Raw genomic sequence first — 24,440 nt, forward strand, 5'->3', positions numbered from 1 at the left:
TTTAAATGATAAAACAGTAAGTCATGAGCAGGCGATTTTGCTGTCATCCGGATGAGGCCTGTTTGAAAGTGGCTGTGTGTGCTGAGATTTCACCACAGCTACATGGAATTTAGCTTTGCGCCGAGCAGCAGGATTCGCCCCTCAATTGCGACAGAATGTGTAATCACCAAAAGTCTTCCTCTCAATCCTTGTTACCATTGGTAGCCGGGTGCTGCCACTAGAAATGAGGAAACAGAATAAAAATCTGGCTAAAAGACAAGCTTAAAGTGACACTTAATTTGAGACACCCAGCCCTTCTCTGAGCCCTGGTAAACAGGATCACTCAGACTTCACCCTGCGCCTGTCTGACTCTGCAGCTGTCTGTGGGGAGAGGCTACACATGCATGAGAAGTTCTCACTCATCAAGGAGTAATGTAGCCCTCTAATAAGTCCTGAGGTACTTTTGAAGACACCTGGAAGGGTTGTAAAACTTTTAGGGAATGTCTTTTAATGTCAACTAAGTGTAATCTACCGGTAAGTATTTATTTAAGAGACACAGTAAAGTCCCACTCCAAACATATTTTACTCCATTCTAAAAGCATTCCTAGTGGTATTTTAATTTGTTTTTAGCCAAAACAAACAAAATAAAGAAGTTTCTGGGACACAGTTCCTGCAGAGCGGCAGGAGTTAATCAAAAATTCGCCTCTGTGGGCAGTTTTTAGCCAGATACCAGATCATACAAGGAAAAAAAAAGACTTACATTGAATTATTTATCAACAATTGGATGCATCAGAATGAAGTGAAGCAGGGAACTTGAGGCTTTTTCCAACTTCATTTTTCATTTGCTCCTTATTTACAACGATTTGAGTGAACGATTAAATGAATGATTTAATGTTCATGCCTTTTTACAAGGAAAAACATGCATTAGCTCTTTTTTAGGCTTGAACAATTGGAACGTAATGAAGAAAATTCTTATGTAATCTTTTACGTAAGCACAAAGATGACATTAATAACAACAGAAACAACAAATCTTTCAAAACTTTATAGTTTTACATTTCCATCCTCTCCCTAAACCATCTCCATCTCCATCTTACATTTGCGTACGTCTTAGTTTTTTTCTCTGCTTGTATTTATCTAATATTCCATCTTTAAACATTTTTTCTGAATGCATTAAGGGTTGTAGTTTCTTTTAATGTAGTGTCCAGTGAGTTCCATAGATTGACTCCATAAACTGATATATGGGCGTCTGTCTCAAAGTAATGCATGCAAATGGGGCTTTGAAATTATAAACAAAGGAAAAAACTGATTGAATTATGTTTTTTAGCGTTTTCAATCTGGGTTTTAACATAAAAAATAAAGTTTTGAAATCAATCTAAAAACTTCAGCAATCTGGATTCACCAAACAGATTATAATTGTGTTCTCTGTTGCCTTTTTTGTAGATTATTCTCACAGCTTTTTTCTATAAGTGAAACAAAGGCTTTGTATGAACAGAATATGCTTTTCCCAAAACTCTGAGGCAGTAAATAAAATATGATGAAATAAAAGAACAAAATAACATGCGTAAGGTTGATTGTTAAATGTCCAATATTTTTACTAATCTTTTTCTTTAAATAATTACGTACTGTGAGATTTCCATATTAACATTTCATCCCAGAAAATCCCAAGTAATTGTATTTCTTTCGTTTTTCAAATGTTAAGTTGATCAATATTCAATGTTAAATTTTCATCTATTTGGCGATTAGTAAAAATCATTAACTTTGTTTTTCCGATTCAGAAATAATTTATCTTCAGAAAATCAGTGCTTTAGCTTAGCTATTTCTTCTTTTAATGTTACCATTGGTTTAGGTTAATTTGTTCTGGAGTAAAAATTGATATGTCGTCTGCAAAAACAAAAGAAACTGAATTATTTTAGAAACTTTGCAGATATCGTTATGAACAAAATGAAAACTAAGGGACCTAGAACAGATCCTTGTGGACCACCATTGTGGATCTGAAAAAAAAAATTCAGAAATGCAACTTAAGCTTAATTTTTTCAATATATGTCCTCTATCATATAGAAAAAAAAAGGCCAAACGGACATGTTAAAACACTAAAAACACAATTATCATCAGAGTGGGTCTTTAATGCAGAACAGTGGAGGTTTCAGGGATCTCAACATCAAACTTTCAGCTGAGGGACCTTTGAAACCTTTACTCTCCATGTCCCTTAACACTTCCCGTCAAATATTCTCTATTCCTATCAAAGGACAGCACAACACTCTCCTCCCTTCACAGAAACAAGCAGAGAAAAAACATGGCAAAAGTTAATGACAGCCACAGAGAAGATGACAAGTGAGCAAACAAGTGAGCTGCCAAGGAAGTGAGAGAAAAACACTAAACAGCTGCTTTCCTTCTTCTTCCCTTTGCTCTTTCCCAGGAGAGAGTCACATGTGATCTCCCTGATCCTAGTTTGTGGCTGACAGAGGGGACTGCAGCTCTGTTCATCTCCCCGCTCACTTGGCTCGGTGCCCCCCGCCGCCCGCCTCACCATCGTTCCGCTGCCAGGAGGGAAAAGATGGCAGAGGAGGGGGAGAGAAGGAGCAGGGAGGGGGTTGCTACATCAAGGAGAGACTCTCCCAATGGGTTCTCGTCAGTTCCAGGCCATTGCACCTTGCTCGCTGGGAGTTTGTTTACACACACATACACACACACACAAGTGTACACACATTAACACACATCCATGCAGAGGCAGATGACTGTTAATGAGTACAATAATGGGATGTTGGGGGTTCTTTATGGTGGGGGCAGATTTGTAGAGTCAAATGTTTTGTTTTTAGGACTATTGTGACAATGCAAATGGCCATTTGATGTCTTGCAGAACTTCAGTGGCTGTCGTAAGCACTCTGTCTAAAGCCAGCAACACGCTTGATGTGGTCAACGGTAATGCGTTGCCAAAAGGCCTGACATACTTCCGCGGTCTTTAGGGACAAGCGGAGAGCGGCACTCAGTCTCTACAGATGTTGCCTTGGAGAGCGGCTGACTAGCTGGCTTCTGTGACAGCTGGACAGCTGTTCCTATAGACGCAGCCACAGAAGCATACCATGGAGATGGGGGATTGGAGGGGGGAGGTTTGATGTACGTTTATTTTATCCAAATGAAGTTCCCAGGACGTGCAAAGCTGTCAGTTTTGCCAATGGAGCATGAGCCTGAATAGGGAGAGATGGCAGTGAGCGGGACGCAATGAGAAGAAGAGAGCGAGGGAGCACAGATGGGCAAATATCAGACATGGTTGATGTTTTTTAAAGAAGCTCCAATGCTAAAACAGATTGTTTTTTTCTCCTTTCTTCTTTTTTTTGTTAAATTAGGATTATAACTTGTCCATCAATGAAGGAGCACATGCATCGCCAACTGTTGAGCACAAGTTTAAACATTTAAAACTGTAAAGACCCACTCCACTAAAAATTGTGTTTTTGGTGTTGCGGGATTTTTCTCATGATGGAGGACATATAGTATATAATTAAAGTTAAGTATAAAATGACATCTATTTATTCAAATCACTGTGAATCAAGAGCAGACATAAACATGTCATTTGAAAAAGCTTGTAGCTGTGACATAATGGCTACAGGCAACAGGCCACAAGCTCCCTGCTCTGCTCCATTCTGATGCATCCTCTTGTAGACAACTACCATAAATCCATGTACATCTTTGTTAAATCTGGTATCTGGCTAAAAACTGTACGGCTGAATGGTTCCAATTTCTCTTGCTGCTTTTGCTGCATCTGTGATGGTAAATGGGGGCAGGCTTACTCTGCATCAACAGTTCCGCCCACAACTCAGAGGTGAATTTTATATGACCTACTGTCGCTCTATGTTCTAGAAAATGACACAGGTTTTTTTTTATTTTGGCTAAAAACGGCAAAATCCTAATTAAAAGATCACTGGGAACACGTTTACAAAGATCAAAAGATAATTGGAGTGGGACTTTAAATTAAATAAAATGAATAGGATTTTTTTTTTAAAGAAATAGGGTACTTAATGGAACATTGTGACTTTGTTCCAATGTTTGTGGCGTAATGAAAATGATTTATAATTTTAGGTCATTTTGGGATATCCTATTTATGAGAAATGAAACTACACAAAAATTATGAGTCCACATTTAAACACTAGATCAGAGCCAACAGAGCACCCCAGCCAAGTGTTGATGAAAAAGAAACAAAAAATCCAAAAATTGGAAATCACTCAGATACATTAAATACAGTCACCTGCTGAACAAACACACTGAAAATCACATGTTAAACAGCCTGGACTGAATCCAGTCACTTATGCAAAAAAAAGGCAAGTCATTAAGCCAGAAAAGGTCAGCAATTTTCCCAACTCAATAAAAACATTGATAACCCTAAAGGTTGAGAGGAAACAGAGCTCACTAGATTTGGTCACACATTGAAAAGTGTAAACATGTGACTTTTGGTTTGTGTAACTTTTAAAGTTTTACATGAATCAAAGGTCGTACAGCTCCTTCTGTGCAACAGGGAGCGTGGATGTTGATGAGGGCATAATCATGGTCAAACTCTAAAAAAAGAGGAGACACAAACACACAAGAGCCCAACTCTACATTAAAGTAAAGTATAAAAATGATGAGCATGCCTAAAAACACCCTGCTCTGCTAAATGAAATGAAAAGCCATGTTGCAACTTCATCCACAATATCGTAGAGCAAGAAAGTAATGACTGTGGATGCAACTCTGGATGTGGATGGGGGTGGGTCATTGCTAAGCAACCAGTCATTATCATCCAGAGTGGAGCGAGGTGACCGGCCATCCGTCTCAACTCTGGCGGCTCGCCTGGCTCCTGTGTGCCCCCCTTTCACCCCCGCTTTCCTCCACCATTCTCTTTCCCATTCCTCGTTCCCCTCGCCGTCTCCCCGTCCGAAAATACAAACAGAGATAAAGAACGCCGCAATCGCTCTTGACACACAAATAGGTTAACACAATAAAGCCGGCTTTGCCTGGCTCACTCGAGGGAGGAAAGCAATTCCAGCAGCAGGCAGGAGGTAATAATACAGGGTTGGGAGTGTGTGCATGTGTGAGAAACAGTCCATACATGTTCTCATGTCAGCGTTCCTGTGTTTTTGTATGAGTGGAGGCAGGCGCACACCAGCTATTTAGCCTCAAGGGCTAATATCCCATGGATTTTCAACCCTATCCTGACACAAATAATGCAGGAGAAACTCAGAGAATCTTTTCCATTAAAGACGGATGGAAAATGTGGCTTCATATGAGCAGTACCAGCCTGCACCAACCCAATGCATAAAACACAATTATATACCTTTAGGTCATATACTGTCTGGCAAATAGTGTCTGGTTTGGTTAAAATTCAGAACATAAATTGAATGAGTCTTATCTGTGCACGCTTCAAGTAAGTTTCACTGACGCAGCTGCCAGACCTGGCAATAAAAGATAGAAATCTCCAGAGTTTTATTAAATCGCGCCACATTCACACTGAACCCCGGAAGATTCTGCAATTACCGACCACAGCAGTCAACATTGTTTTCTCCAGTCAGTGAAATGTCATTACCTTGCAGCAACCGTTTTAAAATTGGGTAATACCCTGGATTTGACACAGTCACAAACTTTCTGTGGGAGGTGCGACACATCATGAGTGTCATCCATTTAGGACAGACTGAATGTTGATCAGCAAATTCTGCCTTTTTGTATGATAAAAATGAGATGAGGAAACAGTGAAATGATGGTCAAGAGTTGAAGTAAATCTTGAAATGACGGTGACATTATCATGATCATTAAAGCTTCACACATGCTGTCTCTCAAAAGTCCGCCTCTTTTGTCTCAATTTGTCTGAAGTGTGAAGGAAAGTCCTGCAAGTTTAGGTCATTTTCAGAAGCCGTCTAAAGTGTCAATCATTTTCATTGTTTTCAAACACTTTTCATTAAACGAGGTAATCAAACAGCTCACATGAAAGTGGTGGTCACTGTCAACAGGGAATAAATTACTAAAGCAGGGAGAGAAAACATCCTGATGTATTTCCTGCATCTGGAGGAGCTACAAAGCCCAAGGGAGAGCAGTCAACTCAGATGCAGGGGGATGGAGATTAGCATGATGTGCAGTTCCGTGTTCCATTAAAGTTTGATCTTCCTCAACAGACGAGCAGAATCAGATATCTTCCATTCGAGATTAAAGTACACCACCATAGAGGGGGAGATTAATCAAAGGCCTGCATGAGATAAAACCAGCCTCGCTTCTGGCATGGAAAACTGTGGCAATAAAGAGTTCAGCTGATAAAGTGAGACATGGTGAGGCACAAAAGCAAATCAAACTGCATGTGCGGGCCCTCCTAAACAAATCAAAGCACAGACCAGACTGCAGGACAGTCGCTGGAGATGTACAGTAGAGGTCTGACAGAAACCATGGCATTTATTTTTAATACAGCCAAAGAGGGCATGGTGAGAATTTTCCCATGTTGCTCTCCGTCGCCAGGCTCCCATTCTCTGTCCTCCTCTTCTCCTTGAGATCAATGGAGCTGGGGTGATTTCACAGCAGCCTGCATTGTCACCCAGAACAAATCAATGTGACCATGAGAAAGGCAAGAGCGGCATTGTTTTTAAGGAGAGCAAATTCGCTGTTGGAGAGCTTGTCAGATATGCTTTATTCTCTCTCTTCCCTGAAGAAGTCTTTGGTAGGAGAATGTCTCCACTTGCTTATCTGGCTGAGTTGTGAAGTGAACTATAAACTGCATGGCACTCAGCCTCTCCATACTTGTGTACTTATTAACCACATAAAAACCACACAGTAACTGTTGGCTGTATTTTTAATGTGCAGGGAAATTTTCAGGAAAAAAATTTGCACTGGCTGCCCTTAACCTTTTCAAATGAAAGACTATACATTAACCTCCCGGTCTGGTGAGACGTGACTTCCATTCAGGCTGACAGGGGCTGAGAGGGGAGGAGAGGGAGGAGGTCAAAGGAACGCTGGTGTCCGTCATGCGCTAACTGGCTGTAGATAACCCTGATAAGGAGCTGCCAAGGTCTCATGAGCAGGGCAGCGCTAAGGTAATCCTTTGACTACGGTCGGAGAGGGAATCATCAGTGGAGTATTAGGCAAAAAGCCATGCACGTGATAAAACATAGTATGTCAGCGATCAGAAACACAGCAGGAGAGCATTTGTGTAATTACATGTCTATTTTAGAGAAAGTCTTTCATGTGAAACAGAGAACAGCTCAGAATGTAAAGATGAATATCCCCTTTCTACTGCAAAAATCCTGGATTTGAATAAAAGGACTCCAAAAAACAGCCATTACTGAGTAACCATGGGTCACTTTGGCAAAGCCTCTGCATGAAGAGGCTTTTCTTAAATGACATTCAAAGTAGGGGAGAAAATGCAAAAAGTGAAAAAAAGTCTCAGACCAGGTGTGCTTGACTGTTTTAGGTCTAAATCAGTCATGTTTGCCCTGTGATGACCTGGTGAACTTTCCGGGATGTGCATGGGGAGCAAAGAGAGGCTGCATACATGATCGGCAGTTCTAGCTAATGACTTGACTTTGTCAGAGCAGCTAAGGAGATTTAGGGCCAGTCAATCAAAGATAAAATAGCTACAGTGACGGTGGGCAGTTGGATGTGCATTAGCTACAAGCCAGCAACTGCCTCTACAGGTGAACAGCGAAATCCCAAACAGAACCCTTCCCTGTAATCCTGCCTGTTCAATCTCATCAACACCTCATCTCAGTTGGAACAGAAAATCTCTTTCACCTGTGTTCTTTCACATTCACCAGGGATGGAGGGAGGGGGGGTGCATTTCTGACTCTACAATCATTTGCATGTAATGCTTCTATTTTATGTTCCCCCTTTCATGCTCCATTGCCACATCCCAGGTACTGAAGTGAAAAAGTCTACACCGAATCATGTAAAACAGCAAAGCACGAGAAAGGGCACGTCTCTTTTGTTTGGATGCACATGAGGAAGACTTGAAAGCAGAGCTGTTGTACACTTCTCCTCATATAAAAGACTTTGATCAGGTGGCTAATGAGCTGTTGTTGACATGGCTTTGATGGAAAATGTTCTTGTTCTTTCCAATGATATTTACAAGTGACAAACTTTGCACTTTCCTATCATGTCAGTTTATAGGAAGCTTTTCTTGGGTGGTAGAAGTAAACAACCATTTCCTAACATATATGGTCCAATAAAGTATATTTGCACAATAAACTGCTCTTCTTTCTTATAAAAAACAAACTATACTCATAAAATGCACATGGAAGTTTATATATTAAAACTACAGTGACAGGCACATTCTGTTATACCCTAAATTACATTAAACACACGCGCGCACACACGGTGTATCTCGAATTTTAGTCTTCTTAAGTGCCAAAATGAGTTTTGCTGCCTCTGGGAAGGTGTTGAGACAATCAAACCATGCAGGGATTAAAAAAGATTAATACACAGCACAGGAAATTAAACTTTGGGACTTTAACGATATTCATGAGTGCAGCTCACTTATTCACTTCAGGCAGGCACTTTAATAAGCAAAGAATACTGTAAAGAACCCCAACGCCATCAATCAATCAAGGTGATATGCAGCTTGAATTATAAACTGATAAAATGTCGGCCTTCTCTTGGCATATTACTTTTGTTAATGCCTTGCTAAAATATGCTCTCCATCTAACAGCTGCTGGCAGCTTAATGAGTACAGCAGATTAGATTTTCCTAAAGTAATTTAGGCATTCTTAATTTCATCAGCGTCACAGAAAAGCAGTAAAAAATGTGGTTGAAATTTGTTTGATTTGAAATGGCTCCAAAAAAAGAGACAGACAGATGATAAATAAACCAAGCACCATTAGAATCCCAAAAGTCAATTCAGTGACCTAGATATTAAAGCTTTTTGCCTGCCATTTCTTCCCTTCATGCTCTGTCCAACCATCATGTTGAATTAAGGTAAGCATTATGCAGGGAAGACTATTTGTTTAGGTGAGGAGCAGCCACAGAGCTAATATGAGCACAATTTGCTCAGCAGGTCATAGGCGCAGAGTGGAGGAAGTAAATGAGGCAGTTCTGCCCCCTCGGGTGCAGCTCCTGCCTCATACATCACTGGATGTTTTATTCAATACTGCCAGGAAGGCTCTATGGCAGGTGCCCTGACTGTGGGGGCGCCTGCCCTGCTGTTGGGGCCCATATCACATTCAGGAGCTGTCTGTCTGCTGGGCGGCCAGACAGAAGAGGACAGGGGAAGCTGTGAGGAAAATCAATTTTGTGGATGACTACAAAGCTCAAAGCAGCTTTTTGCACAGTCAGCTTCAGATGAGATCATGGTTTGTAAAAAAAAACATGAACTACACATTCATCTGACTTTTCTGGCTCCATTAGTTTTGGAGTACAAATGAGCAAGAACCCCCAGGACAATGATAAATAGTCTGCAGACCTCAGTGCAGCACAGAGCGTCATCTGTGCAGAAAAGTTTTACAGTGTTCTGCACACATCTCCATGAATTTTATGAGTTCCTCGATAAAAGCATGTCACGCCGTACAGGGAAGCCATAAAAAGAGGACTGTATATCATTAACACTCCGGGGTGAATAATCACTAATTGCAGAAGACACTGGAGTCGCTCTCCTCAAAAGCAATGACGCACGGAGCGCACGGATGAAGCGCTCCGCATCCCCACGTTGCTCCAAGATGCCTGTCTGCGGTGCCTGCGGTGCTTTGCCCTCCACAACGCACTTAATTGCTACCCAAACTTGAAAAGACCAATATTATACATCAAAGCAGTTCCCAAAGCAATTCGGAATGCAGCGGCTCTCTAACGAGTCAGTATTTACAACACTTCATTTACTGTGGGTCAGCAGAAGAAACAAAGAGTTTCAGACATCCTTATGAGCACCATCCACGCAAAACACGCATTCTTTCTATTAACACAACAAAAGATTTCAATTAAGCCTCTGAGAGCAATTGAGGGAACGAAGACAGAAGTCAGAGACATGGGGAAAAATGTAAGATATATTTACCATAAATTGCTCTTAGTACAGACTAGAACTCCATGCAGATTGTTGCACTCACAGAGCAATCTGCTTCAATCTTCTTTGGACTAAATCAAAAATGATTCATTTTGTTCCCCTCAAATCCAGATGCAGCCTCGTCGATGTTAAATGTTGACGTTTATCCTCGTCTTGGGTTGAGATGGGGAAAAAAAACTCCAAATTAGATTCCACAATATGGCTTTGAGCTAATCAGCTTTATCGTTTCTTTCCTTTATTGTAATTCAGTTTCCAATTTTCTTTTTTGCCAAGCGCAATATAGCGCAAGTCGGCAGTTTCCTCAGGGTTGCGCACAAAGTGCGCTTCGGTTTTTCAGCGTTTAAGCTCCGAAAAAAAGAGAAGTGAGAGGGTCCCGGTTTGTCTCTCCTCTAAGTTTAAAATACATGAAATAATTGAAAGAAAAACAAGAAAAAATGCCAAATGAAACCATATATAAGCCTTAAAAATCCTAACAGAAACACTTGGTGACTTGAAGGGCTTTGAAAAATTCCAAAAATCCAGCGTTACGCATGGGTCCGCCGCCTCTCTAGACGATGTTTAAAAAGATGAAGGATACAAAAGGTGAGGCTATGGCCTATTTCAGACGATGGCAACCAGAAACTAATGAAAAGCAGGACCAGAGAAGCAGATGAGACAATCCTAAACTAATGCAAAATCCCAGCGAACCGGCTCCGCTTCGTCCGTCACTTTCTCCTCGGTGTCGTCGGCAGTCTCTCCAATGTCTTGACTCCCGATTCCGACTTCAATTTCAAAAGGAGGTTGCGGAGTAACCTCGATGGGGAAGCTCAGGACTGCTTTCCTTGGGAAATCAACCAGGGGAGAAGGAATTAAGTCTGAATAAAGAGCTACCTGCTCCAGGCAGCTGCGGGACGCGGTCCTGCCCTTCTGCCGAGCTGCCGAGACTGACAATAACCCGGAACGCTGCAGACTGTCAGGCTGCTCAGACCGCCCCCCGACCAATCCCTGTACTCGGGGAATAAAAACATTCCCACGGGTTGGCCAATCGTCTGTAATTGACGGCTGTTACCATAGAGACGCACGGCGTCTACGCGTCTGAAACCACGTTGTTTGTTCGCAGAAGAAGAAAAGATGTTTGATATAAATTGCCATGACAGGATACAGATTGAGATCTTTAATCACCCGCAACCATCGCAGCGTTTCAGCAGCGCGGCTGAAGGTGAACGCAGGATCCCGTAAAGGAAGCTGGAACCAGCAAACAAGAAGTGCTCTGAGCAGCACTTTGAGCAAGGCACCAATTGACAGTGGAAGTGTTTTCTTTTCTTTTTTTTTTTTTTTTGTAGATGTGGATTTTTTTTATAAATCCTTATTATAAAAGCTGAAATTTGTTTAGTTTTTGTTTTAAACAACTGTACAGTTTATCATTAAACTATGGTCATAAAGTGATAAAAAAAATATCTAAGTTTAAGTGTTTGAATTTATTTGGTGCAGTTATTCCTTTAGTGAAGGCAGAAATGTTATCAAGAATGAAAGGAATTAATGTGGGAATTTATGCATGCAAATTTTTCTGAAACATCTCCATCTGTCTGAATGCCACTGCTGACATCTCCGGCCTGTATGAGTCAATGAAAACCTTGCAAAATCATTTTTTACTCTGCAAAATGTTTTTGCAAAAGTGGGGAAATGGGCAGTGTTTTTTCAACTTCCCAGTTTTTCTTCTTCTTCTCTGTAACTGCCTGCTGCTCGCAGACCCTGTGACACACAAAAGCAGTACAAGCAATCACACATTATGGACTCTCATAATAAGCTGACGCTGGGAAGTGGGTGATGCAGCACTCAGCTTATGCCAGTGCTGATAAGAGCCTGAAAGTATTACCTCGGTCTGGCAGCCCGCTCCAGGAAATCCATCCTGAGCCAGGTCATCAATTCTGCCCTATCTGATTGCTCACCAATCCCTGGCAGCTCCATGTCGCTGTCCTGGCTCTGCCTTAGAAATTTACTCTATGACTTGCACTTTCTTGCTAGTTTTTTTACAGAAGAATATGTTCTGTCTTCACAAAAGGTCTTCCATGAGGTTTTATCTGAAAAAATAAATAAAATAAAATAAATAAAAACCAGAAAAAGATCAAATGTGCTGCCAAAGAGCTTAAATTTCCAGAATAACGTGAAGTCAATCTTTCACCTATGAGCTTCAATTACACCTCCCTTTTACTGCAGCACTGAGATGGCATGCATTACAGTCAGTGGAGTTCAATCATATCACCTGCATTGTTCAGCTGCAAAGTCAATCACACAGATATACGATTAATTGAAAAATACTGAACCAGAGCTGCTGTGCTTCAGCGAGGCAGACAGACAGGCAAATAAGCCTTTTGATTAGCTAATAAGCAGATGACTCAACAAACATTCAAGGCATGTTTGCGGCGCTTTGATTAAAATACGCCTTATATGCAGAAGATTGGACACAAATACGTTGTGAAAACACTCAGCTGTTCCAATTCCCAAGGCAGCATGAAGATACATAAAACAATGAATTATTTATGGGGGAGATGTGAAATATCACAGTGGATAATTTTCTTTAGGCTATATTAAATGCAGTTTTCAAAATAATATGTCTGAGCGTGTACATTTCCCAGAAATCCATCCCACTGACAGGATCTGGAGCCTGAAAATTGGATATGAAATCATATTTAAACAGAGTATTGCCAAGAAATCTGTGTTCAAGTGAAACACAAAAGCAAGGGTTATTCAAATGTTGTTGTTTTTCTTCAGATTTGTCTTTTTTTGGCACTTATAATCAAAGGATATTTGCTTCTCTTGTGTTTTAGCTCTGGCTTCATATTAAACACCTTGTAACTTAAGCCAAGTTTTTTAAAAGCGTCATCTAAATAAGGCTTTGCAAAATCAGTAAAATTAGATTGAGCCTTTGCAAAAAATCACTGCTGCATCACCCTGAATGGAGCATCTCATAAATTAAGCTTTCTCAAGCCCCATCCAGAGCCAACATTTGTGTCTGTCTCTGAGCCTGACGCTGTTACAATTTGTTTCTAAAAGTGAACTGAGTTTAATTGAGCAAAGTTCAAGACTCCAGAAACAGTAAAGCAACAGAGGGGAAAAAAATCAATGGCAACAGAGGCATGGAAAAAAGAGATAGCATTGATTTATCTGCCATTGATTCATGAGTATCGCTGCATTGTGCCCTGCGGGTGAAAAGTACACTGTCTGCCAACTGATGGGGATGAATCTGAAAAGGTGTCAAGTGGTTAGAGGACACAGAGGTGGGTGATGAGGAGGAGGAGGGTGAAGGGAGTGCAGATGAGGGTGGCAGAGAGGGGTAAAGAGAAGTGCAGAGGGCATGAAGTATCAAACAGGAGAGGGAGGAAGAAAAGGTGTGAACAAAAACTTGTGATCCTGCAGTGATTGTACTGTCGCTCCTCGCTATTGTCTTAAACGTTTCCTAGTAGAAGCAAAAATGAACACAAGTCCTGAAGGGGAAAACACCACAACAACTAACAATATCTAAAGGTACAAAAACGGCTTTATATGGAGGCAAATAAAAAAGCACCTGTTGTTAAAGACCCACTCTGAAAAACAATCATTTTTAACGTTTTCTTGTGGGGTTATTCTGATGATGAAGAATGTATATTAAGAAAATAAGCTTAAAATTGCATTCCTAAGTATTTATTTATTAAAATAATTTTGAATCAAGAGCAGATACCTAAATACCTCTGAAAAAATCTTGTAGGTTTTACTTTCTTCTACGACAAGCTACAAGCTCCTTGCTCTGCTCCATTCCGATGCATCTGCTGGTAGACAAATAGATCCATGTCCGTCTTTGTTTTCCTCGTCCGAGCTGGTTTCTGGCTCAAAATTGTATGGCTGGATAGCTCCAATATTGCTCGCCATTTATTTTGTACCAGTAATGTTAGCTTTGGGGTGTGAGGGGCTGTAAGCTAGTCGGAGAGAGTGTAAACAGATGGACGTTGGGAAGTAGGGGCGGGTCTACTCTGCAGCAACCTTTCCTCCCACAACTCAGTAGCAAATTTTCAATGAACTCCTGCCGTTCTGCAGAAACTATTTCCTAAAAATGAGACAGGTGTTTTGGATTTTTGCTAAAAATGTCATAACCACATTCAAAAATCCATTGAGAATGTTTTGACTTTACCAAATGATAAAACTTTGCCAAAGTCATATATAGGCACCTTTCCACCGAGACTGTAAGTGTTAGTTTTAAACTCTAGACTTCTCTGTGGTGGCTTGCTGCTGCACTATTATATGAAACATTTTGTGGCCGCCATTGCAATTTGTTGTGGGTTTGGTAACCTTCAAAAGTTTTTTGCGTGACATGTTTGAAAAATGAGAAACATTTTTTCCTATTTTTTGCTGTTCTGACAGCCACAATCCTTCTCATTTAGCTGAATTTAATTTGGTCCGGTTGGTCTTTGAAGGTAATCTGTGTTCTCTTTTGGAAAAGTGATAAAAAGATAACAGGTTTGGGAGGAACTGTGTTTTTTCTTCTCTGTGTTTTATCAGAACAAGCTGTTCTTGAAAAGTTTTTGTTGAGAGAAACTTTTTGAAGCGATCTTTTCAGACTTTCTCTCGATTATGTATCAGAAGGAGATAGCTAAAAGTCAGCAAAGTGAATGTTTTCCATTATATCAGAGTGTCCTTGACCGAGAATTCAAGCTCCAAAGTTGCCCCAACATCCTAATTGGGTTTACGTTTGCACAGGAAAAAAGGCTTCACGCTATTAATAAAAACAATGAGAAGATCATTAGATAGTTTATGAGTGTTGTTGGCTTTAACAAGATGATCTTAACAGCATATGTTAAATTTTTTAAATGTTACATAAGATAAACAGTCTCAGATAGTAGATGAAAGGTGCGTAGGCACAACAAGGCTGTCACACTTTGGCTTGTTTAATCTTGTGGCAGTTCCTCATCTTTATAAAAGCTGAAGATGCAAAAATTAAGGGTAAAAAATGCCGAAAAGTGTTTGAAAATTTTACACCTGACACTGCTTCAGCATGTGAAAGATTCTGAAGCAAAAAAAATCCTTGAAAGAATTTGTCGGTAGCTTGAAAAGATTCACAAATGCCTTTAACTCTTTTCATGTCACAAGTCAGGAGCAGCTTTGTACTGTATCTGCAGCTTCAGATGACAGAAGAAAGGACTCACCGATATTCCTTTAATCATTAATGTTGAGTTATGAGGGTTTTTGTTTTGTTTTTGATTAGATCTGTGGTTTTATGGGTCTCACTTGTGATTTCCTTGTGTTCCTGCCAGTCCTTTTATCTGAATGCGTTATCTTTTCTTGAAAGTATATTGCTCCATTTAGTTTTACTTCCTGTCAGTGTTTCACACCTGTGTTCTGTTAATGAACACTTCAGCCTTCTGAAATATTTCCTTCAATAATAATGTGCTTTTCCAGATCCTGATCTCCAACAAAATGGTTGATTTCCCTTGTTTTTTACTCTCTGGACATCCATTTCATTTTTATTTTGCAGTACAATTACAGAAGAGCATAAAGTCAAGAATTGTGGTGGTTGGAGGACCCAAATGTAGAAGAATGACCTTGTGTAAAGCTCAGATAATGATAAAACTTTAGAGAAAAAGAAAAACATTTACTAAAACTAAACAGGGGACTTTTAACCTCTGTGACAAAATGGTGGCACAACTATTTGTAACTAACAGAAAACCTTGGACTTTTGGGAGAAAAAAAAGAAATATTTAGCTTTGTTAAAAAACAAAGACTGGCAGGCTGCAACTGAAGGCAAAAAAAAAAAAGTTAAAATTGAAAAATACTGAAGACAAAGCATGACAAAGAAATTCAACTAAAAAAACAGTGGGATTTACTGTGATAAAAATAAATGTTTAACCCCATGAATGTTCAGAACTTCACAAAGAAAACGTTTAAATTTAGCTTCAAGCAAAATCTGGATCTGTAAATGTTACTGGTTTGGGTGATACTGTTGAAAAGTTAATTTGACAAATTATTAAGTTCACGGTAGAAATATCTGTCATAAAATGAGGTTGGACAAGAAACCAAACCGTGTGCATAAAGAAGCAGGATCAGGTAATTTGGCTTCTTGAATCAATTCGAGGTAAAACATAAAACACTTAAGCCCAGAAAGCAAACCTAGACTTAAAATGATTAAATTCAAATATTAAAAAAAAAGCCATAATGCTTATGCCTATTGTTTGGAATATTTTATCATTTAATTGTTGTATTGATTTTATGATACAATTTCACAAAAGATTCCAGATAAGTCCTCATATGTCTAACTGACTTTTCAAGCATTTACCACTGATGACTTTTATATTGCGTGTACAGCGTACATATCAGGTTAGAATTACGTAATTGACGCACAATCACTAATGAATTGTATATAAACGGCACAATAATCACACACCGTTCATGTTCTACGTTAATTTACGTGTTGTTTGCGTGGTTAATTTGTATTCCTTCTTTGGTTTTACGTGTTTCATTTGTGATACATCTGTGAAAATTTCAGGTAAAGACCACAACTTTTCTCACTTTTTCTACATATGTTCATGTATAACCAATTTTCATCTACGCAATACGAATAAAATGTACACAGCGGATGTGTGACATGGCCTCTAGGATCAGGACCAACTAAACTTCTTGAGTTGGATGTGCCTCCTTCTAGAACTTTCACACGCAGCCTTTGTAAGCAAGCTATCAACAGCATAAAAGGCAGGAAGGTAGGACATCAGACTAATCCTAGTACATGTTTTGAACGATCACCAGTGATAAGTTCTGTGACACAAACTGCAAGTGAAAGTTATGAACAGCACCACAAACTATTGTGAAACAGCTGGTTTGACATAGTCTAAAGACATTTGGATCAAACGCCTCACAAACTAATGTATCATCACTATGTAATAAAACACAAAAAGTGTCTAAATCAAATTTATCATTATATATTTTACATAATACTTTGTTAATGAAAAACAAAAACAAACTTGCACTCATTGGAGCACAACTATTGGAGCAGTAATGATATTTTTATCTAACTCACAGCAGGACATAGTCACATTTCCAAAAAAGGTAAGAAAAATGGCATCGGGGTTAAGATGCTGTGAAGTAGCTAAAGTCTGCTGAAAACATAAAAAAACACGTTATTATCTGCAGTCAGTCATTTGCATAAGGGATAAAGCACATCAGAAAATTCATGGAATTTTCTGAGCCCTGCTGGCATTTACTGTACTTTGAATTACTCTGGCTTGTTCATTTCATGTTTGGAGGTCGCTGGTTGGACACTTTCCACGTCTCTCCATCTCTTTCAGTCAGGCTCCAGTGGACACATGGACCATCATCCACTGCTTTGCAGAGTGCTCAGCTCTGACCAATTTTGCACCTCCGTTCACAAGTGATAGAGCACTATCAGTTCTGACAGCTCCCCAGAGCCACTGGGATTTGAGTGCTCCCTTCTTCCACCTACCCCACACCCACAACCCACACATAGTACAGCCACGTACACACCAATCTCTGTCTGTCAATTAAAAGGCAGAAGTGAATGGCTGAACAAAAGCTGTCAAAGTAAATAGAGGGACAAAGATGAGAGGTTACCAGTTGGAAAAGTAAGAACAATCCAATACTCGGTCCCTGATTTCGTTAAACACTTGTGTTTAATTTGAAACAGGTAATCAAGAAAAAAACCTCAACACTTGGACACTGCTGTCTCAAGGCACCATTCACCTGACTGTGACTTTAATCAAATTATTACTGATATCTTTCATATTACAACAACATTTACAAGGCTGTTTCAGGTAAAAGTAAAACTGTAGGGATCTATTACTGGTAATTTTAAAAAATGGACAAAAATAGGGATGCCTGACTTTAAAAAGTCTAATATTTTTGCACAAGTCTTGGGAAAGTTTTGAATCCACTGTGACCTTCATAAAAGATCACTGCAGATTTTGGTGTCAACATTACTTTCTTTTATGCAGTTGTTCCGTTAAAGTTGCTTACTCTCCTAAAGGCAGACACCTATGGAAGCAATTCTGTAGCATTAATAAAAAGCAAAGTCAAAACCAGAAATGCTTTTTCATTTTCAAAATGAAGCTGCATTTTTTGACTCAAAAATAAAATGAAAAAGTAATCCACCAAAATGCTTTTTCATTTCCTTCCTCAACACAGCTTATTCTGTCACTTAATTAAAATTAAAATGAAAATGGTATTTGAAATTTCATTTTCAAGACAGAAATGCTTTTTAATTTTCAAAATGAAGCTGCACTTACATTTTGAAAATTAAAAAGCATTTCTGTTAATCCATTTTAATTGTCAAATCAGACATTTCTAAATGAATTTTGCTACACATTTACCGTGGACCTTTTTTAAAATGAAATGTCAAATACCATTTTCTTTATCATTTTAATTAAGTGACAGAATAAGCAGTGTTGAGGAAGGAAATGAAAAAGCATTTTGAAGTATTGCTTTTTCTTTTTAATTTTGAGTCATTTGATGCAGCTTCATTTTGAAAATTAAAAAGCATTTCTATTAATCCATTTTAAATGTCAAATTAGACATTTCTAAATGAATTATGCTACACATTTACCAGAGAACGTCTTGAAAATGAAATGTCAAATACCATTTTCATTTTAATTTTAATTAAGTGACAGAATAAGCTGTGTTGAGGAAGGAAATGAAAAAGCATTTTGGTGGATTACTTTTTCATTTTATTTTTGAGTCAAAAAATGCAGCTTCATTTTGATAATGAAAAAGCATTTCTGGTTTTGACTTTGCTTTTTATTAATGCTACAGAATCGCTTCCATAGACACCTGTTCAAACAGCCGGTTTGTGCAACGTATGCTTAGCAGTCGTGTAGAGTGATGAGTCTAAACTGTGCTTTTTCTTGTCCTCCCTCCTGTTAAGATACATTGTTTGAAAAAAAGAAAAAGCTCAAAATACCTGGGTTTAACCACAACTGAGAGGCTAGAAGCCTTTCTTTTAAAACTGGGCAAAGTTTCAGGAGGTTCAAAGCAGAAAGAGTCAATGAGATCAGAAATAAAAAGTCTTAAAGTGACGACTTGAGGGGAGAAGACCTCAGCTTGACTTCAAGAACAACTCCAATGGAAATCCTGTTTGTTGTGTTTTTAATATGTTCTTGTGACATTTTTCTCATGATAGAGTACATAAAGAAAATGAAGCTTAAAACTGCATTTCCGGGTATTTCTTCATTGAAATTGCTGCGAATCAGGAGCAGACAAAAAAAAAAAATGCAATGCATCAAAGATTCTTAGAGTGAGGCATTAGGAAACAGTTACTTCAGAGAGATCTTGACAAACTTGCTCATACACTATAAGTTACACACAATTGGCTCTTTTTGAGCATGCAACATAAAAATTAAACACATTTCCAATTTCATCATGAGTTGGACAGTTAGTTAGGTAACTTTTTAAAGTTTCAACGGATTAGTAAAAGCTAAAAGAATTCCAGGTGTTCATTGCTATGACCCCATCCTGCTGTGCTACTGCATGTAGGTGTAAGTGAGAAGGTGCAGTGGTTATTGCCGGATAAGGATTACAAAAATACTTTAACCTCTTTCTAGCATCATCTTTCTCCAGCTGATGTGCCACCACATGCTTGACTTCCTTATTTTATTTATTTATTTATTTTGCCTGTACATCCACTTGATTAATTTCTCCTTTCCTCCACAACTATGTTTAACCTTTGATTCTTCCTACCACTCTTAATCCCTTTTTGCTTCTTGGAAGAATCCGGACAGAATTGTTCAATATTCATATTTCCGTCTTCATCATTCCTCTTTGCTCAACTTTAACCTCTGAAAATCTGCTTTGCTTTTGCTTGGTGAATTATTATCCCATATTCTGTGAGACCTTGCCAATCTATTAATCTAACTTGCCATTTACTGTCTTTTCTCTGCAGCTCTGTTAAAGGTTGGCTGCCTCTCCTCTCAATCTATCTGTCAGTCAGTCTTTGTGTGCAAATCCCTCATCTTTTTCCTCCAGACTGAATTATTCAATTTAGATGCCATTTGTTTCACAGTTGGTGATAGAGACAGTGCACACTCTCCACTATATAAACCATGGTAGTAAGAGGCAGCTGCACTTACCACCTCCTTTAACCGTTAATACTGCTCTTAACGCAACCTCTTTCCTGTTTCTCGTTCATTCTATAGCTTTTCTCGTGAATTAGCAGCATGATTTAGTGAAGAGTGTTTTAGGAGCTGTTGTCACTTGTATTTCACACTTGGAGATCAAACTGTCAAGACGATCATTTCACGGGAAAGGTTCCAATAGGATTCACTTTAAACCAGGGAAGGTTTTGATGTGACCGCATCAACGACTTTAAACCCTTAAAACAATTTTGGGTTCTGTGTTGAAAAGTGCAGAAAACAAGACTACTTACTTCTTATTTTGCTGTTTACTTCTATCCATGGCAAGTGGGGGGTCTACTGAAGAAATACAACCAGTTTATGACAGGTTTTTACTTCACGAAACAATGTTTACAAGAATTCAGACCATAATTAGATGACAGTGAAAATTGTTTTGTGGGAGCAGAGGAAAATGTAAAAAAGATTTAAGCTAATAACTATCAATAGGATTTGCATAAAATAATTCTAACAATACGATTGCTTGCAAAAATCCAACATTTCCAATGTACACCTATGAGCTATACAAGTAAATCTCTCATTACATACAAAAGAAATGAATCGTATTGTCAACCTCAAATTATGATATGAATAATCCTTGTTAAAATAAATGTTACACCTCTAGTAGCTGGGCAGGCTCCAGCAGCCCCTTTGACAAAGATCTTCTGAAGACAGATGGATGTTTCACTGAAATAAAATCCTAACGTAAACAAATAAAAACAAAGTAACTCTAGAAGGCGCAGCAACAAGTGGTTACCACAACTGTATTTTGAAACCATCAGGATAATTGATACATATACATCAAGATTTACTGGTCATTACAGGGCCCTGGATAAAATCTGTTCTTAAAAAACTTTACAATGAGACAGCAAAACTCGCTTTAATGATCTAAGCTGGCAACACAGGATTTTTTCAAGTAACTTCAAACTTCACAAAGACATACCTTTAAAGCTTATCATCATGCCTACAAAAATGAGCAGGGAGTGAAAGTGAGGGCAGGGTTGAGGTATGAAAAAACGAGCCGAACACAAGCTGTAAAAAGTAAATATTTCCATTTATGTAAGGGAAAACAAGGCAAAACATTGTGTTCTGTTGTGTGGTTGTGCGCTTGTTTGAACCGCTCATTCTTTAACAGTCTTACGTTTTTGAATTGAATCCTACATGCATTTATTACTTTTAGTTTGACTGAAATGCAGAACTGGTTGTTGAAACTATCACTGACTGAATTTCAGGTTGTGTTGCATCAAAAAACTCTAATAAAGGTACAGGGTTTAAGATGTCACCTTGGTGAAGTTTAGGAATCAAGAATGAAGTGCTGGAGGGTGCAAGCTTTTTGCTTTTGAAAATAGGCTGCTGTTAATGCTTTGACTGGAGGCTCAAGACCTCCAGCAGCATTTTGACACATTGGACTTGCCATACTCCCTCCACTTCTCATCAGCCTCTTTGCTCTCACCTAGTCTGCTCCTCTCTGCTTCCCTGACAGTTCATCATAATTCTTTGCTCATGGTCAAGTATTGCTATTAGTTTTGTTGTGTCTGTTCCTGCTCTCAGACCAAGGGTTTGCCTTAAATTTGTAGTTGTGTGTGTTATTCTGGCATCATAGACAGATTCTGATTACTCTGACTCTTTGGCATAAATGTTTTTTTTTCTTTAAGTCCCACTCCAGTCACCTCTGGATCTATTTAAAACATGTTTTTGTTATTATAATTGTGCTGTTTTTAGCCAAAAAAATTTGTGTTTGACATAATGTCTGCGGAGCAGCAGTAGATATGGTTGTAAATATGATATTTACCACCATAAATATCTGATGATATGTCTGACCAACGAGTTGTGGATGGGACTGTTAGCACGGAATAAGCCTGTGCTCATTTCCCATCATCCATCTGTTTACATGCTCGCCCGTTAGCTTACAGCCACTCAAAACCTAAAAAAGAACTATGCTACAAGAATTGCTGATTAATACTGTAGCAACCCCAGTGTACGGTTTTGATCCAGATGCCAGCTCAGACGAGAAAAACAAAGTTGTACATCGATCTGTTTGTCTATCAGTGGATGCGTCAGAATTTAGCGAAGCAGTGAGCTTGTGGCTTCTCCATCCAGATTTACAGGTAATTCCATCCAAAAATGTTAATGTCTCAAACACATGACTCAAATTTTGTCTTCCACAAAATAATACAATAAAGAGAATAACAAAGATTGTTATTTATTCAAAGACAAAAATATATTCAGAGCCCAGCAGGTGGGTGGGTTTCTCTATACATCACATGTGCAAAGAAAGCCACCAAGAATGGGAAATCTCCACTACAAACTGATCTCCAGATCATACCAATCCTGCTGCTACTGTGGGCTCTAATGAAGACATTCAATTACAGGAGCAAATCAACGACAGCGAGCTACTGGGGTTAAGCAATTGTTTCAAACACTCTGAAAATCAATGGCTCTAAAGAAAGAAGCTTCCATTGATGGAGCAATAAAATTAAAACACAATCCACAAATGACGTCGTTCAATTAGATATCAATTAAATGAACAAAGCCATCTAAATTCCTAAACAACATGAAGAACTAACAAAAGAAAAATAAAATTCCCTACACACTGCCTCTGTCTATTTAAGGTCAATTGACAGCTGTCATCAAAGGCAGAAAGAAAATCAGTACAGTAACCACATAGTCTGTAAATCTAAAGTTGTTCTTTTCATCCTTCACATCCCTGGACTCTATAAAGACTGTATTAAAGGTTGAAAAAACAACTAATTTCTTAAAAAACAGAACACCAGATACTGAAATGTTTATTTTGAACAAACGTGCACAGCCTTGATTGGTGTCAACTTTGTCTAAAAGCAGGGGCATCCGTGTCGACTTCAACAAGAGTCCCAGCAGCTGAGCCCCTGGCTGAAGTGGCTTTGTCTGGTTCGTGATTGCTGGAACTAAAAGAAGTGTGGACAAGTACTTGATCTCCTACTGAAGGTGTGAAAAGGATGTTCTTTGGTCATTTAGGAAACAAATGGGTTCAATGTCAATTTGTCTTGCTGTCTTCTCTGGGTATGAGTCAGTCACATCCAGAGTTTCACATTTTATTTGTGTTAAAAACTGATTTAACATAGCTTACATTAGGTCAGCATGAGTTCACCAGCATTTGAAAAAGTTTGTAATGAGTTTTTTTTCTTAGAAAAGCTCACAGGACATACAGAATCATAATGTGGACACTTTAACCCAGAGAAGCTGATGCAAGGTGATGGACATAAGGGTTTGAAGGGCATTAGTGGATTGGTTACGAAGTTGTTACACTTTTCAATATGTTTTACAACCTTTGCTGAGCGAAGCGAAGGTCAGCTGTTTGGGCTCTAATGGAAAACACATTTTCTTGAGGAAAATGAAACGTTTTTGTATGATTTTGCTGAGATGGTCAAAGTTGGCGTTGACCAAGTGGTACTGAAATCATCAAGCTTCAGGAGGACATGTCAGATCATTGATTCTGTCATATGGTGAAGTCTTCTTTGAGGGATCAGGGGGCTTTTGAGGTAGCCGGGTGATTAGAGGGAGCTTTGTCGTTAGCTTCAGCAAAGAAAAGGCACTGATTTTCTGATTGTTTCAAAAAAATTAGAGACAAGGGCAGAGACTGTGAATTGTTGACTGATTGAGTGAGTCAACAACACCACATGGGAGCACACACAATGATAATAGCTAAAGAAAGGGATTAAAAACATGTCTATCTACAAAATACCATGTATTGTAGTAAGGGATCAAAAAAGAAAACAGGTGTGATCATTAACCCAATCCAAGCAAACGCAGACAGGAAATATATTAACAGAAAACGTGGTCAGAAATAAAAATTAAACCAAAGGTCACATGAATAGGCAAAATAAAATGCTGTAACTTTACACATCACGGATAAGAAAAAACAGTTTTTCACATTTCAGTGGGCATAATGATATGGCATGATCAACCAGTTAAAATGTAAAAAGGTTTTTGATCTCATTTTGTTCACACAGATATAAAAAGAAAACTTAAGACATAAACAATACTTGCAGCTGAGTTTGAACCCTTAGCCTTCCGTTCTAGAAGCTGGTGGCAAAATTGAGTAATTTATTGCTAACTTCCATCTTAAAAAGTCAAATTTTATTTTCATAATAAATGTGTGAGCAAGCTGGAATCAATTTTTTATTTAATTCTTTTTCTTTTTTTGCAGTCCTTTAGTTCATGTGTTACAGTGGGTTGGTCAAGTGTCAGTGTTTACATACTTCTGTTTGTTAAAAAAAAAAAGATTTTGCTTTTGTTGCCTGCTTTTTTTAGTTTCTTTAACATTCATTTATCATGACACAATCTATTTGCTGTGGTACGCTTTCATTAAACAT

General features: G+C 38.7%; 1 protein-coding gene across 1 annotated transcript in view; it reads right to left on the reverse strand.

The window, feature by feature from the left end:
• Positions 1 to 10,905, reverse strand: part of fam222a (family with sequence similarity 222 member A) — a 49,454-nt gene extending 38,549 nt beyond the window's left edge. The window contains exon 1 of the mRNA XM_004072604.4: positions 9,962 to 10,905. The gene's annotated coding sequence lies outside the window, so the exon portion shown is untranslated. The remainder of the gene's footprint in view (positions 1 to 9,961) is intronic.
• Positions 10,906 to 24,440: the final 13,535 nt, after the last annotated feature.

This window comes from Oryzias latipes, chromosome 9, assembly GCF_002234675.1.
Source record: "Oryzias latipes chromosome 9, ASM223467v1".
NCBI lineage: Eukaryota > Metazoa > Chordata > Actinopteri > Beloniformes > Adrianichthyidae > Oryzias > Oryzias latipes.